This window comes from Nerophis ophidion, linkage group LG09, assembly GCF_033978795.1.
Source record: "Nerophis ophidion isolate RoL-2023_Sa linkage group LG09, RoL_Noph_v1.0, whole genome shotgun sequence".
NCBI classification, from domain to species: domain Eukaryota; kingdom Metazoa; phylum Chordata; class Actinopteri; order Syngnathiformes; family Syngnathidae; genus Nerophis; species Nerophis ophidion.
In genome coordinates, this window is record NC_084619.1 from 14,551,373 (window position 1) to 14,565,308 (window position 13,936).

A 13,936-nucleotide genomic window follows, 5' to 3' on the forward strand; every position below is an offset into this window, starting at 1 on the left:
ACCCTGTACACTGTTTGTTTGTTTAATCTTGAACAGGTGTGTGCTGAAAACAAAGTTTTGTTGTACTTGTTGCAATGACAATAAAGACCTACCTACCTACCTTTTCTGCTCTGTCCCCCTCTCCTTCGGGGAGGGGATGAAGCGTTGGCTGTCCAAAGTCGGGACCCGGGGTCGATCGCTCGTCTGTGCATTGGTTGGGGACGTTTTTGCACTGCTGACCTGTCTCCGCCCGGGATGGTCTCTTGCTGGCCTCACTATGGACTGGAATCTCACTTTTATGTTGGATCCACTACAGACTGGACTCTCACAATATTATGCTAGATCCACTCGACGTCCATTGCACCGGTCGCCCTTGGGGGGGGTCCCTACATCTGCGGTCCTCTCCAAGGTTTCTCATTGTGCCATTGGGTTGAGTTTTTCCTTGCCTTGATGTTGGATTTGAACCGAGGATGTCGTTGTGGTTTGTGCAGCCCTTTGACAAACTTGTGATTTAGGGCTATATGAATAAACATTAATTGATTGATGATTGATTAATCACAAATGTCTCAAAAGGGCTGAACAAACCACAAGAACATCCTCGCTTCTGATCCCACCTCAGGGCATCTCAGCTGTATTCGGGCGGAAGGCGGGGTACACCTTAAACAAGTCACCACCCCAAACAGTTAATAATGTGTGTCCGAGATCCTTGGCTCCAGTATTTGTGATGGAATTGGTATCTGAAGCAAGGTCAATCAATGTACCGATGAGATGGCCAGAGTTGATAGTGACCTTGAAGTACATCATTAGCACTGGATATTCTTTAGGTACACTTCCAGTGCTGGTGCAGATTGCTGTGGTGGTTTTGTTTGAGAAGACTCTCCTGCACTCTGTCCTCTGCTCTGGTGTTAGTGTTGCAAAAAGTCTTCCTGCTGGCCGGTTAGGCCAAGAGGCATTTTCACCACCTTCGCTAGGACTTTACTGCCACCGTCCCTTTGAGTGGCGAACCTGGGGCAAAGCAGGTAGTGGTGAGCCTCGTCTTGCCGGCAATCCGCTTTACTGCAGAGGAACCCTGAGTTGCAACGGCCATCGTTGGGGTGAATTTTTAAGCACCTGTTGCACACACCATGGGTCCTTAGGTGAGACTTTTTTTTTTTTCAGGCCCAAGTCCCTGAATGTTTTGCAGACGGAGCATGCAGATTGTGGTTTTGCTGGAAGCCCGCGTTGACCTGCAGTGAACTGGAGAAAGCATTCTTCGCCCTCTTCTCTGAAGTTTCTATTGGGCGTTTCTCAGAGGGAGTCTTTTCTGCAAGGCTTGTTTCCAACAGGTCCAGCTCTTCAAGAATTACCTCCTGTCTCTTTAGGAATTGAAGAAGTTACTCAAAGTGGTTCCGATGGGCGAAACCGTTGGTGGGCTAATTCTTGTGAGCCACCCATTTCTCCTTTAGGAAGTTCGGTAGCTTACTCTCCAAAGACTGTGCCACCAGACGATTTTTCACAACACCCTCTTCACCCAGGATGAAAAGGTGTCTTAAGGCCCTTTCTAGCGTTTGGATCAGCTTAATTGCTCTCCTAGGGTTATTTCCTTCTACAAGGGCGGACCTCGCAACTTACTCGCAATCATTTAGACAATCCTTGCCTTATTCCTATATCTGTTGTCCGAGCGTTGGAACATTTCCTGAGCAGCGTTGGAACATTTCCTGAGCAGACGCCCACCTGGACAGGACTAGGTCCTTCTTCACTTTCTCACGAGGCTGTCTTGGAGATGGAACCTTGTTACACCTGCCGTTCTCATTGGGTTCCCCAATTGCTCCAGTTCTCCCCACTCAGCCTTCCAACGGTAATAATCTGTTATGTCACCAGAAAATGTGGGGAGACGTGCTCTTTCGAGGGGGAACTGATTTCTGTAGCCGTAATCTCCAGGATACATGTCAGGAATGCCCCGGGGAGCACTCTGGGTCATCAGCGGTGTGCTAGAGGCATTTGATGTGGTTGCAGTGCTGCCACCAATTGGTCCACTAAGCGCCTGGGTTCTGGCACCTGAAGCTGAGATGGTTGATGGGAGAGGATTGGATGGAGCAGCTTGGGTGATGCTGCCTGTAGGAAGTCCCTCTTTGGGACTGGGACCGCAAAATGGAGGCTCTGTGAGACTGACTGGGTTGAGCACGTCCTGCTCCCAGTCAGACTCTTTTTCTTGTCGGACTCTGTCATCCATATCTTCATCGGATGACTCTGTGCATCTTGGGTCTTGCCAGCTATCATCCCAGTCTCTTACTCGGCGCCACAGAGCTCGGACCTTCTCCTTGAGCATCTTTGTTTTTGGCATATGAGATAAGAGCATACCAGTTCCTGCATCTTTGCTTGAGCTCATCGATCCTCTCTCTCAGGCCATGTCTGGTGAGCTCAAAATCAGACATCTGTAACTTCTTTATGTTGCAGCCCTCAACCTGGTCCATCTTAGTCTCTGCACTGGAAACACATTTTCCGATGACATCTGCTGCGAACTTAGTCCAGATTGATTTTTGAATGAGCTCAACGGTCTCTTTTTATTTACAGAGGCACTCAGCTGTCTTCTCCGCTATGCGGGCTGCTTTTTCTTTTGCCTTGTCCTCTTCATCCTCGGTTCCTTTCACCGCATTGAGAGCTTCAGCATAGTCATCTCCTGCATCACTGACCCTTTCATAGTCCACCTCAAGGATCCTCAGCTCGTCAATCAGGGCTCTCTCTCCTAACAGGTTGGCTCTGGAGGGAACCTTATTGGCCCTCTTGGTGAAGGAGGATTGCACAGCAGAGTGCTTCCCTCTGAGGGCTTCAAGTTTCTTCGTGTCCATTTTCCTTATTCTTTATCTGACCGGGGTTTGGTTTCACCAGCAGGGTCCTTTCCCTCCAAATGGTGGTTCTCCTTAGGTCAATGGTTAGGTGGACACAGTGTTGTTTCGCTTGGAGAGTCATCTATTCCTCTTCAAGGCTTTAAATGCATCGGGGGTTTTGTAGGTTATTTCCATTCTCATCCAACCCGTTGGTTATTGTTCAGTTTTTTCCGTACTGTCCCTCTGAATAGGGGTCGTCACTCAGCATGAAAGGAATTACTCTGTGCACTCTTTGCATTTTTTTTCTTTAGTACTATTGCAGCAACAGCAGCAGCAGGTAATAACCTAAAAGTAAACACGAACATAACAAAACAATGTATCTATCTTGAATCCTCATAATGTAAACAATAGACATGAAATCATCAACTGTACCATAATGTTGTCAACCATGACATGACATATTATCAATCACTGTAATTTTTTTCCTAACTTATTAGTTTTAGGATTACATTTTATTATCACCATTAATTTATGTCATATAATGTTTTAAATGTGATCAGAATTGTTTATAATGTCACCATGGTTCATGTACAGGCGTACTAAAAAGACATAAAACACCGGCGCTCAGTTTGAGGTACACATTACACATATGAGCAGAACTACATAAAATAACTACAAATCCCATCAGCCAAACCAGGAAGTAAAGTGCCGGTATTTTTAACTCAAGCCGTACCGAAAACCTTCGAACTCTCAAATGCAGCCGGACACACGCAACGTGACAACAATCTAATCCAACAAATTTCAATCCACACATTGCTGTGGTTGTACCCTTTAATTTAATAATTTTGCCAACTTCGTTCAAAAACTAAAACAGTGAGTGTTTGCCCTGGCTGTGAAGCAGCAAGTCAGCCGCACAACAAGTGCCACAGACATAACGGACACACTACAAACAGAAAAGCAAGGAAATGGGCAAGCATGGACTTTAAACAATAATTCAGCTGGTCATACTTAGTCAACAGCCATACAGGTCACACTGAGGGTGTCCGTATAAACAACTTTAACATTGTTACAAATATGCGCCACACTGTGAACCCACACCAAACAAGAATGACAAACACATTTCGGGAGAACATCCGCACCGTAACACAACATAAACACAACAAAACAAATACCTAGAATCCCTTGCAGCACTTACTCTTCCGGGATGCTACAATATAACCCCCCCCCGAATTCGCAGGTCTCAAGGTTGGCAAGTATTTTCTAAGTATGTAAAGAAAGCTGTAGAACAAATTCAAGCACACAGTTAAAGAAAGATAGTACTTTTTCGCGGCGGCAGACTTTTTCGGACGTGACTTCATTCCTACTACATTAGTGGCTCTCTAATGGTTCTAAAGACATTTTGTGTCTACCGTCAGTGTGTATATGTCCAGTGGCACCACTAAACCCATAGCTGACCACAGATTATGTGGTTATGTAATTTTCAATACATGGAGTCTTCAACGTTATTTACGTCAAAACAAACTTTCAATTGCAGCCAAAAAATAGGTGCCGATACCATCCATCCATCCATCCATCTAGTTCAGGGGTCGGCAACCTTTTCACACTCAAAGAGCCAATTTGACTCGTTTCACGAAATAAAGAAGATAATGGGAGCCGCAACCATTCTCGCTAATATCTGCTGATGGTCACCCAGATGACAATAATAAGGGCGTACTATGAAGCCATTGCCTTTGACGCCATCTACAACATGTACAAACAGCTTGCCGGCTCAGTAACATGTTGTACGTGGTTTCCGCTGATACATGTACACGACTGCAAGGCATATAGTCACCAGCCATACAGGTTACACTGACTATTGTGATATAAACAACTTTAACACACTCACTAATATGCACCACACTGTGAACCCACACCAAACAAGAATGACAAACACGTGCGTCGGTTGAGGTGGGCGGGGTTGGGAGTGCGGGGGTGTATAATATAGCCTGGAATTGTCATGGATGCTTGGGATTCTGGGTAATTGTTATGTTGCGTTTATGTTGTGTTACTGTGAGGATGTTCTCCCGAAATGTGTTTGTCATTCCTGTTTGGTGTAAGTTCACAATGTGGCACATGTTAGTAAGAGTGTTAAAGTTTTTTATATCACAACTGTCAGTGTAACCTCTATGGCTGTTGACTATATGCCTTGCAATCTCGTACGTGTGACGATAGAAGCAGGGGGATGCATGCGTCCGGCCGGCACGCAGATAGCATGGTGTAAAGGCGGGCGATGATATGTTGTAGAGGACGTTAAAAGTAAAGCCATCACGGCACGCACTCAGTATTGTAGTCCGAGTGAAAATCGGAGAATCTTAACCCCGGGTGATGTCCGGGAGAGGCACCAAAATCCGGAAACCCCCTGACACGATAGGGGGGGTCGGCAATTATGCAGCTGAGCCATGTGCAGCTGAGCCACATCAGAGTGGCCAAAGAGTCGCATGCAGCTCTGGAGCCGCGGGTTGCCGGCCCCTGATCTAGTTTGTACCACTTTTCCCTCTCGAGATCGCAGGAGGCCCTGGAGCTGCACTCGGGCTGAAGGCACAGTAAACCATGGACAAGTTGCCACCTCATCGCAGGGCCAACACAAATACAAAGACAACCAATCACACTCACATTCGTACACTCTGGCAAATTTAGTGATGCCAATCAGGTGCATGCCTTTGCAGGTGGGAAGAAGCTGGAGTACCCTAGAACAGTGGTCCCCAACACTTGATAATTTGTCTCGTGGCCCGGGGTGGGTTTTGTCATGAAAAAGTGAGTTTTTTTGGGTTTGTGCACTAATTGTAAGTGTATCTTGTGTTTTTTATGTTGATTTAAAAAAACATAATAATAATAATAATAAATTATTCTGCGGCCCGGTACTAATCGAGCCAGTGGTTGGGGACCACTGCCCTAGAGAACCCCAGCAGTCCCAGGGAGGGAGAGCATGCAAACATGCAAACTCCACACAGAAAGACCCCGAGCCCGAAAGTTGAATGAGGACCTTCTCGCAGTGAGGCACTAGCACAGACTACTGCGCAATTGTGCTGCCCAGTGCAAAAACTTAATCTCAAATATTCCACATTGAAACTAATTTTTGGAAAATTTTGTATTTATTTTGTGTTTTTCCCATTATAAACATAAAAAGAGAATACAACATAAAAGACATCCATCCATCCATCCATTTCTACCGCTTATTCCCTTTTGGGGTCTATCTCAGCTACAATCGGGCGGAAGGCGGGGTACACCCTGGACAAGTCGCCCCCTCATCGCAGGGCCAACACAGATAGACAGACAACATTCACACTCACATTCACACACTAGGGCCAATTTAGTGTTGCCAATCAACCTATCCCCAGGTGCGTGTCTTTGGAAGTGGGAGGAAGCCGGAGTACCCGGAGGAAACCCACGCATTCACGGGGAAAACATGCAAACTCCACACAGAAAGATCCCGAGCCTGGATTTGAACCCAGGACTGCAGGAACTTCGTACTGTGAGGCAGACACACTAACCCCTCTACCACCGTGGAGCCCACATAAAAGACATATAAATAAAAATAAAACGTAATATTGATAGGTGTGAAGCTGCTAACGTGTTTAAAGTTTAATTTATGATTAACTTATAACACCTTTTTGAGCCCGTACATCTTATGGCGAAGGCAGGGGTCGGCAACCCAAAATATTGAAAGAGCCATCTTGGACTAAAAATACAAAAAACAAATCTGTCGGGAGCCCCAAAAAATCTAAATCTATATATATGTGTTATATTGAAGGCAACACATGATATAAGTGTCTATATTAGCTATAGTAACCTACTATCAAAATGACTATTTGTCGCAGGCTGAAGCAAATCTTTGTTGAAAGAAATGCTGAAATGTAATATTTATTCTACAATATTAGAAACCATTAGTAAATCAAATGCTACTCAGAAGGTGAGATAACTTCTGGAAATGAGTGGCTTTTAATGACCAAAGGTATAGATGTGTGTGTCCAAGTTAAAGGAAACGGCAGGCTGTCTTCTTCTAATAGATTCATTACAATCTTTGGCACGCATTGCACACAAACAATCAGAAATGCAGCCAAAATTACATACAGATAACGTGTCATGAGACATGCAAATATACATTATTTACAAAGAGGATAGAAGTAAAGCATAATAAATGAGCTCAAATATAGCTACAAGTGAGGCATAATGATGCAATATATATATATATACAGCTTGCCTAAATAGTATGTTAGCATTGATTAGCTTGCAGTCATGCACTGACCAAATATGTCTGATTAGCACTCCAACAAGTCAATAACATCAACAAAGCGCACCTTTGTGCATTCACACACAGCATAAAACGTTTGGTGGACAAAATGAGACGAAGGAGGAGTAGAAGATGTTACATGTAAACAAACTGTTGCGTCACAGTCCACAGTATAGTGAGTTCAAGAACCGCGTAAATGAGTAAGACAAAACGATGTTCACCAATTACGTTCATCAGTGAAGCATACACACAAACATTAAACAGTGGGCGTTCTAACAATTGGGAAGGTTTGTGTCATGTTTGTCCTCAAACAAAAAAACATACTGAAACAAAAAAATATATATTTCCCCCAATCTTTTTTCCATTGTCTGTCCTTTTTGAAAAATGCTCACTAAAGAGCCACATGCGGCTTGAGAGCCGCGGGTTGCTGTTCCCCGGGATAAGGAGAAAGCGTGAAAAAAACGTAATTGTTCCAAAAAATATTCAGTGTTGTTCTTAATTATGGACCTAATGAAGGCTGTAATCACCTCATCTAAAGTATTCATCTTTGCAACTTGTTTTTGGAAAATATTCCTATTGTGTGTTATGCACATCAAAAACATGTGATGTTTTTTTTTTCTTTACCAAAAATAGAGAGCATTAAAACATAAAAAATTGTTATGGGGGGATTCGGTTCTCGGAGCCTCTTCCGGACATCACCCGGGGGTCAACATTCTTTGATTTTCGCTCGGACAACAATATTGAGGGTGTGCCGTGATGGCTTTACTTTTAGCGCCCTCTACATTTTGTCCCGTTTCACAAAATAAAGAAGATAATGGGAACCGCAACCATTCTCGCGAATGTTGTATGTGGCTTCCGCATATACACGTACACGACTGCAAGGCATACTGGGTGATACAGAGTACACTAAAGGTTGTTATATAAACAAGTTTAACACTCTTACTAATATGCACCACACTGTGAACCCACACCAAACAAGAATGACAAACACATTTCGGGAGAACATCCTCACAGTAACACAACATAAACGCAACACAACAAATACTCAGAATAATTTGCATCCATGACTCTTCCTGACCCCGTCCACCTCAACCGACGCACGGAGAGGGGGGATGGGGGGGGGGGGGGGGGGGTCGGGTGGGTCGGGGTTTGGTGCTAGCGGGGTGTATAATATTGTAAGGATGAGTCATGGATGCAAAGGATTCTGGGTATTTGTTGTGTTGCGTTTATGTTGTGTTACTGTGAGGATGTTCTCCCGAAACGTGTTTGTCATTCTTGTTTGGTGTGGATTCACAATGTGGTGCATATTAGTAAGAGTGTTAATCTTGTTTGTATCACAACCTTTAGTGTACTCTGTATCACCCAGTATGCTTTCAATCCTGTACGTGTATCTGCGTAAGCCATATACAACATGTTGCTGGACTGGCAAGCAGTTTGTACATGTTGTAGAAGGCGTCAAAGGCAATGGCTTCATAGCACGCTTTTATTCTTGCTGTCAGGATGACCATCAGCAGATATTCGCAAGAATGGTTGCGGCTTCCATTGTCTTCTTTAATTTGTGAAACCGGTCAAAAAGGCTCTTTGATTGGCGACCCCTGCTCTACATCTATGGATAGGTCCGAAGCTGTTGAAGAATTTAAAGCAGGGGTGTCAAACTCAAATACAGAGTGGGCCAAAATTTAAAACTGAACAAAGCCGCGGGCCAAGGTTGAAGAAATCAACCTTTTAATAGGAACTCAAACAAGTTTTGCATTGAATATTGAACAAGCAAGGCTTAAATAGGGCAGCACGGTGGACCAGGGGTTAGTGCATCTGCCTCACAATACGAAGGTCATGAGTAGTCCTGGGTTTAATCCCGGGCTCGGGATCTTTCTGTGTGGAGTTTCCATGTTCTCCCCGTGACTGCGTGGGTTCCCTCCGGGGACTCCGGCTTCCTCCCATGGAACAGGCAGAGCTTATATAACGTAATAGTGCAAAATCAACTTTCAAAAAACAAACAAAAAAACATCAGTGGTATATTAAATAAAATGTAATATTAAAAAAATTAATGCCTCTTTTCTATTTGCAGCCTTCTGAGGTAAATATCAACATTAACTTTTTCCACAGGCTAATAAATTTGAAAATAAAATAAAAATGAGATGGGCTGGGTTTGGTGGTAGCGGGGGTTGTATATTGTAGCGTTCTGGAAGAGTTAGTGCTGCAACGGGTTCTGGGTATTTGTTCTGTTGTGTTTATATTGTGTTACGGTGCGGTTGTTCTCCCGAAATGTGTTTTGTCATTCTTGTTTGGTGTGGGTTCACAGTGTGGCGCATATTTGTAACAATGTTAAAGTTGTTTATACGGCCACCCTCAGTGTGACCTGTATGGCTGTTGACCAAGTATGTGTGTGTGAAAACCGCATATATTATGTGACTTGGCCAGCACGCTGTTTATATGGTGGAAAAGAGGACGTGACGTCATGTTGTAGAGGACGCTAAAGGCAGTGCCTTTAAGGCACGCTCCCAATATTGTTATCCAGGTGGAAATCGGGAGAATGGTTGCCCAGGGAGATTTTCGGGAAGGGCACTAAACTTTGGGAGTCTCCCGGGAAAATCGGGAGGGTTGGAAAGTATGAGTATTAGCGGTGAATGTGGTGTTACCGGCGGGCCAGCTCTAATGTTAATTTGATATTGCCTCAAGGGCCAAATTGAATTAAACTGTGGGCCAGGTTTGGCCCGCGGGCCAGAGTTTGACACAAATGATTTAAAGCGTTGGAAGAGAAAAAAATGTAATAAATGACAACATTTTTTTTAGCACACTTTAGTCACTTAGGAGGATTAACATACTTTTGAATTAAGGCTCAAGGGTTAAGGTAATGTAGCTGTTGAATATCATCACACAAGGCCTGACGTGGGTGCATGTGGTCAAATCTCAAGTGTTACTAATTAATTTCAAACCACACATTTTTGGAACAATATCACGTTTTGACGCCAGCATAGTGGGGTTCAAAGGTCATCCCAGTTTGGCAGACAAGATTTCAAATGTTAGATGAATCAACATTTACTACTGTATGATTTTCTCTGCGACCTTTCCAACACTGCTGATTCCCCAAAGAGGAGCTCTGGGCTAAAAACCGGCACAAATGCAATAGATTTGGCTAGCATTCACCCCAAACTCACCTTAAAAAAAAAACAAGTTTTTTTTTTTTCTAATATGAAGGGAAAGCATTTTGCCTGGGGAAGGCGAATGCAAAACTTAAACCACTGAGATGGGTGACATTGCTTTACTTATTCGCTCACTATACAATTGTACTCTATAATTTAAAGGCCTACTGAAACCCACTACTACCCACCACGCAGTCTGATAGTTTTTATATCAATGATGAAATATTAACATTGCAACACATGCCAAAACGGCCTTTTTAGTTTACTAAATTGCAATTTTAAATTTTCTGGGCGTTTCTTATTGAAAATGTCGCGTAATGATGACGTGTACGCGTGACGTCACGGACTGTCAGGAAATATGAGCCCTGCACACACACACAGCTAAAAGTCATCTGCTTTAACGGCATAATTGCACAGTATTTTGGACATCTGTGTTGCTGAATCTTTTGCAATTTGTTCAATTAATATTGGAGAAGTCAAAGTAGAAAGATGGAGTTGGGAAGCTTTAGCCTTTAGCCACACAAACACACGGTGATTCCTTGTTTAAAATTCCCGGAGGTGAAACTTTACTATGGAACAGAGCACGGTCAAGCGAACATGGATCCCGACCGAATGTCAACCAGCAGGTTTCGGTGAGAAAATTGTGGATTAAAAGTTGCTTCTTACCGGAGATCAGCTGAGCTTGCGCCGTCCATAAAGCTGCCGTCGACTTCGCTGAGACATTGGCATCAAGACACCCCTCTGACTATCAGGTACTGTTAAACTCACTAAAACATTAGCAACACAATAGAAAGATCAGGGATTTCCCAAAATGATCCTAGTAAATGTGTCTAAAAACATCTGAATTTTTTTTTCTAGTCCGTCGCTATCAATATCCTCAAACACGAATCTTTCATCCTCGCTCAAATTAATGGGGAACTTGTCGTTTTCTCGGTCCGAATAGCTGTTTTTGTTGGAGGCTCCCATTAAAAACAATGTGAATATGTGAGGAGCCATCAACATGTGACGTCATCGTCTGCGACTTCCGGTAAAGACAGGGCTTTTCTGTCAGCACAAAAAGTTGTGAACTTTATTGTCGATGTTCTCTACTAAATCCTTTCAGCAAAAATATGGCAATATCGCGAAATGATCAAGTATGACACATAGAATAGACCTGCTATCCACGTTTAAATAAGAAAATCTCTTTTCAGTAGGCCTTTAATATGTCATTACTGTTGCAAGACAAAAAAAAATCTAATTTCAATGCTATAATTGCTTGATTCTCAACTTATTTTTCTTTTTTTTTATTATTTAAAGTAAGTTAGACCCCAATTAAACGCAATTGCATTGAAAACCCCAGCCTGCACGACTATTTGGTATTGTATCGATAGAGTACGGAGGACGCTTGAAACAAGGATGCACCAACCTTCCCCTTTACCCCTGGGATTTAAATATTAAACATAAAGAATGGTAGATTATTATCCCTGTCACCTTGCCTTAAGCAATGAGATTCTGTTTTTAACTGCATGTCGAGGACCTGCTGTGTCACAAATTATTGTTCGTATCAGGTGCCCCTTGAAAGAAATGCTTACACGCAAAGTGACTGAAAAGATACAGTATGACGTATATTTACATGTTTTCTTCACTCTAATTTTTTTATGCAGTATGGGTGAATTATATATATATAAATGGGTTGTACTTGTATAGCGCTTTTCTACCTTCAAGGTACTCAAAGCGCTTTGACACTACTTCCACATTTACCCATTCACACACACATTCACACACTGATGGAGGGAGCTGCCATGCAAGGCGCCAACCAGCAACCATCAGGAGCAAGGGTGAAGTGTCTTGCTCAGGACACAACGGACGTGACGAGGTTGGTTCTAGGTGGGATTTGAACCAGTGACCCTCGGGTTGCGCACGGCCACTCTCCCACTGCGCCACGCCGTCCCTTTTTATATATATTTATATATATATATATATATATATATATATATATATATATATATATATATATATATATATATATATATATATATATATATATATATATATATATATATATATATATATATATATATATATATCTATGAAAGGCTGGCATAGCTCTGGCCGGTGCAAGATACATGGAAGAAAAAAACACCATAGAGCTGCCGCTTGCCGCAGAAGTTAACAACACCAACGGCTTCACTTCGTTGCCGAGCAACCATGAGCACAACGAGAAGTCGTCAACGGGGCAATACAGCGTTACCAGAGTTGGAGCCGGACTTAAATGAGTTGCCAGGAAAACCACAGAACATTCCTCCGGAAGGTTTTATCTTTGTCCATGTGGTGTCAGATAAAACAAATATTGAGCTGTTTGGAGGAGAAAAGGTGAGGCCTTTATTCCCAGGAACACCTACCCTACCGTCAAGCATGGTGGTGGTAGTTATATACTCTGGGCCGGTTTTGCTGCCTATGGAACTGGTGTTTTACACGGGGAAATGATAAAGGAGGATTACCTCCAAATTCTTCAGGACAACCTAAAATCATCAGCCCGGAGGTTAGGTCTTGGGCGCAGTTGGGTGTTCCAATAGGACAATGACCCCAAACACACGTCAAAAGTGGTAAAGGAGTGGCTAAACCAGGCTACATAAAAGTTTTAGAATGGCCTTCCCAAAGTCCTGACTCAAAGATGTGGACAATGCTGAAGAAACAAGTCCATGTCAGGAAACCCACAAGTGTAGCTGTATTACACCAAATTTGTCAAGAGGAGTGGTCAAAAATTCAACCAGAAGTTTGCCAGAAGCTTGTGGATGGCTACCAAAAGTGCCTTATTGCAGTGAAACTTGCCAAGGGACATGCAACCAAAAAAATAACATTGCTGTATGTATACTTTTGACCCAGCAGATTTGGTCACATTTTCAGTAGACCCAAAATAAATTCATAAAAGAACCAAACCTCATGAATGTTTTTTTGTGACCAACAAGTATGTACTCCAATCACTCTATCACAAAAAAATACGAGTTCTAGAAATAATTGGAAATGCAAGACAGCCATGACATTATGTTCTTTATAAGTGTATGTAAACTTTTGACCACAACTGTATTAATATTGTGGAGAGGCGGAGCCTACGAGCCGACAGCGAGACAGGGCAAATGGTTGTCCTGACCAAGATGGTGGCCAGGAGGCGGGGCATGCAGCAGAGCGGCAAGGCTGGGCACGCCTGGAGCGACACTGCAGCCATCAGCGTCAGGTGCGTACCCCACACACCCGCGCTCAATCGTTACACCTTCTGCTGCAGCATAAAAAGGGAGAGGAAGGAGCAATCGTGGCAGAAGTGTGAGAGGAACCACCCGACCACAACGATCACGGGAGCGACGAGATCGACCGAGAGAAAGATGAGCCCCCGCAGCAGATGCAGCCCCTGGACACCGACAGGTGCGCCGCGACGAGCAGGATAAGCCAGCAAGCCAGAAAGTGGCGCGACAGACTGGCAAGACATATGGTTTGTTGGGAGAATAAACAAGAGTCAAACCCAGGGGCGTCACTAGACCTAATACTGTACTGGGGCACACCTGGGGCACAAATAATTCATGTGAGCGTGCAAAGCGCGCAAGCAAAAACATTTTTAGCACTTATTTATCATAAAAGATACATAAATAGTGCTTTAAACTATGAAATCATATCAGATTATGTTGTATGGATCTTTGATTAACCACCTGAAATTAACTAATGCATTTGACCTACTTGTGTACTTTTTTTACTCCAGACTTCTA